Source organism: Pholcus phalangioides, unplaced genomic scaffold (genome assembly GCF_987345545.1).
Source record: "Pholcus phalangioides strain wild (caught in Gottingen) unplaced genomic scaffold, Ppha-v1.0 ptg000024l_1, whole genome shotgun sequence".
In the NCBI taxonomy this organism is placed as follows: Eukaryota; Metazoa; Arthropoda; class Arachnida; order Araneae; family Pholcidae; genus Pholcus; species Pholcus phalangioides.
In genome coordinates, this window is record NW_028301616.1 from 29,148,100 (window position 1) to 29,152,037 (window position 3,938).

Genomic DNA, 3,938 nt, shown 5'->3' on the forward strand with positions numbered 1-3,938 from the left:
TTTTGGCACCCTGGGCTGCAACAAGAAACATTGACAAACTCATTTTGGCGACCCGTCACCGTAGAACGATCGGTTAAAGAGTGAATTTGACGTCACCCACCCCGTAGTCCAACGACCGGGGCTTCCCCCGCTGTTTCATAGAACGAAGTGATTATTACGGTATATCACGCAAATCGATAAAAATCTACTCACCATCCCGTTTAGGCAAAAAAAAAAAAAAATCACGTAATCAAATCACCAATAATGACAATTTGTTTAAATAACATAATATTTTATTTACACGCATTATATATTAGAATGAAGGTCAGACACTTTAGTAAGAATTGGAATTGTGCCAAATAACAAAGATTATAACGATTTCGAAACAGTCCCAGAACTATCGACACACACACACACAAAAATGTCAATGAAGTGTGCATTTTCATGGTTAATACACACACACACACTCACTGTGTTTTTCTTTGTTATTTCGGACAAAAATGCCCTGAGAAAGAGAGTGGGGGGAAAAAACCGTTAAAAGGTTATATGGATTTATTCATACGTGGCCGGCCATCCCTCCTCCCAGGAATGGCAGTGGAGCAAAGACATCATCATCATCACCCATGTGAAAGCAGCGTCTCAACTTCACCACTACGTCACGCCGAACTACGTCACGGCTACGTCACGAGCAATGTAGAGGTAGTGCGAGCAACGACGCATGTCCCAACAAAATAACGATTTCTTTCTCTTTCTCCCCCCCCCCTTCCCACCTTCCTTCGAGAGTTGCCAAGTTTTGGCAATTTATCGCTGGGTTTTTTTTCCTTCCCCTCTCCTACGCGATTGTTTTGTTAATTTTTTTTCTTTTCTCGAATTCAAGGCATTGTATGATTCAGAGGAGTATTTAATGTAGAGTGGTCTATATAGCCCAGGGCGGCAAATTTGAGGAATGCCTGGTCAAGAAAATTTGAATGGGAGGGCTTTCTTTTGGCATGTGAATGGTCGAAGAGTGACCGAAGAGTGTACGAGTTGGAATGATCAAGAAAGTATGCATGCTGACAGTCGGGGGTTAAGTGGGCCATAGCCCCGGGTGGCAACTGGTCAAGAAAATTATAGTAGAATGGGAAGAGGGTGGTAAAAAACCATAAATCTGTGACAGGACTTCACCCCTGGGGCCCGGGACGATTCTCATCAATTTTTCTTTTTCAAGCGATAAAAGATGCCCGATAAAGAGGCCCGCAAAAGATCCCAGCCTAGGGGCTCTGCGCATGATATGGGGGGGGGCATGCCTGCTCCTCCATAGAGATCGAAGGACCACGTCAGTGACAGGGCCATCTTAAGAGCATCATAAGTGATTTTTCTGCGGCCCTACCTGCAAATTCTAGAAAATTTCAGCGAGATCTTATTTTTGTGGGGGGGGGGGCGGCTTTTCTCTTGTGGCGCCCCTGTCCGGATGGGCTCATGCGTTCAGATGGGACTAGTCACAGTGACTTAGACAGAAGTGTATTTATAAGGTCGGGGGCTAAATGGCTTTCAGCCCAAGGCGGCGAATTCGAGGAATGACTGGGTGATGAAATTATAGTGGAATGAAAGAAGAGAGGAGAGCAGTGGGTAATTCACAAGGGGGCTCAGCGGGCTACAGCCCAGCGTGGCAAGTTCAGAGGGGCGACAAATTTGAGAAATGAATGGCCAAGAAAATTAGTGGAATGGGCAGCAAAATTTGTATAACACACACCCTCAATATATCCACCTCTGCCCAGACAGCTAGGGACTAGGTCAGTGAGTGACCAAAAAAGTGACCTAGAGAATTTGCAAGCACGTGAGTGAGTAAAAAAGTGGCTTACAGAGCGAGGAACCAGGTCGGTGAGTGAATGACCAAAAAAGTGACCTACAGTGCTTGCAAGCACGTGTAAACGTGCAAATGATCAAGAGATAAAGAGTGACCTATAAAGGAAGGAACCGTGTCAGGGGAGCAACCAAACGAGTAACCCAGAGCGTGAGCAAGCTGTGTGAGTTACCAAAACAGTGTGCAAGCAGATGTGTGACCAAAACAGTGTGCAAGCAGACGAGTGACCAAAACAGTGTGCAAGCATGTGAATAAGTGAAAGAGTGACTTTGAAAGTGTGTGAGCATGGGAGTGGCCAAAAGAGAGACACGGGTGTACTTGCAGGGGGGGGGGGGGGGGAGGCCAAGCTGTTTATAGCACAGGATTTCGAGGAAACAGTAATCAAGAATTTGGAAAAGGGCGGCAAAATTCGTGTAACTCACAGGTGTCGAAACCATAAATGCGTTTCTGGGAAGAAGGGCGGCAAAACGGCCTCTGGTGTGATTTAGATATTCATCCGTTGGATGACGCTCTGTAAAGCGTCGAGTTCCCTTTGCTGCACGAGATTGAACTCCCGTACGAAAAGCACGAATCTCTTGAAGCTGGTGTTGACGTGCGCTTCTTCTCCCATCGACACTATATCCGAGTTGTGACAGCGGTACACGTGGGCGAAAATCCTAAACATACGCCTAGAGATCTGTTCGATCGTCTTCCGGAAATTCCTGGGGAATGGCGCACCGACCCTGGTCGGGAAGACGGATTCGTCCCGGAGTAGTTTCCCGATCCACGTCAAAACGGATGCCGTGTAGAAGGGCGCGGTGCACCGGACGGGAACTTTAACGGTCTCTCCGTCCGCCCAGAGGTACTCGTATTTCGGTCCGGCGGTCATCCTCGGGCACGATTCCTCGGTGCAGGTGTCGGACATGGTCTTGACGAGTATGTCCAACTCGTTGTAGAAATCCGAAGTGTTGTCGGCGAGCCATTCGTACAAGTCGACACCGTCGGGGAGCTTGACCACATTCCGTAAGTTCCCTTTACCGAGAGTGTTGACTCGGATCTGGATGCTGCTGCTACTGTCAGTGGTCATTGTCCGTGTGGATAGCTCACAAAACTTTTACACCCGTGGCTCTTTTGCCCTTCAACAGTATGCGTACTCTTGCAAAAAAAAAATATCTCGTATAAAACTGCGTTCCTATGTCATCGAGTGTTCTCGGTCCTACAGAAAGCGACGTCCCTTGGAGCCTCGACGCACTATTTGAGATTCACTGTTCAGTGTCCTTGAGTTACAGTGTTGGATATTTTATGAATGATAGATGACGATGGTTTCATGATGTCGATGGCAGTGTCCTCGGTCCTAGACAAAGAGTAGTCCCCTTGCAATAGCGACGCATTCTTTGAGAATCACTGATCAGTATCCTTAAGTCACAGTGCAAGATATTTCATGAGTGTTAGATGACGATGTTCACGATGTCGGTGGCAGCGTCCTCGGTCCAAGAGGAAAGCGATGCCCCTCTGAGCTGCGGCGCACTCTTTGAGAATCACTAGTCAGTAGTCCTGGAGTTACAGGGTGGGACCCTTCATGAGTGTTTGATGACAATGATTTCACGATGCCGACGGCAGTGTCCTCGGTTCTAGACAAAATGATGCACCTCAGAGCAGCTGCACACTCTTTAAGAATCACTGGTCAGTATCCTTGAGTTACACAGTGCAATATTTCATGAGTATTTGATTACGATGATTTCACGATGTCGACGGCAGTAGAGCAGGCGGTCCTAGCCGCATTAGAGCAAGCGCATCCTGCTCGGTCCTAGACAAAACGACACCCCTCGGTGCCGCGGCACACTCTTTGAGAATCACTAGTCAGTGATTCTACGTAACGCCTGGAGTTACAAGGTGGGGACACTTTGAACACAAAATAAAATTTCCCGCGGCACAAACAGGCTTCTTGAATATATAAACGAATTTTTTTTTTTTCCCCACACTATTTTTTTTTTAATCTTAGATCTCTATATACCATTGGCTCGCATTCCATAATATCTCGCCAAGTTTGGTGTAAAAAAACAAACAAACGTAGGGGATTTGCGCGTCGGGCAACCCCTCCTCCGTATTTGGATATGCCGTTTCTCCTTCTCTTCCT

General features: G+C 47.0%; 1 pseudogene; it reads right to left on the minus strand.

Moving 5' to 3' along the window:
* Positions 1 to 2,306: 2,306 nt before the first annotated feature.
* LOC149069169 (MOB kinase activator-like 1 pseudogene) lies at positions 2,307 to 2,888 on the minus strand (annotated as a pseudogene).
* Between the last annotated feature and the right edge of the window lie 1,050 nt (positions 2,889 to 3,938).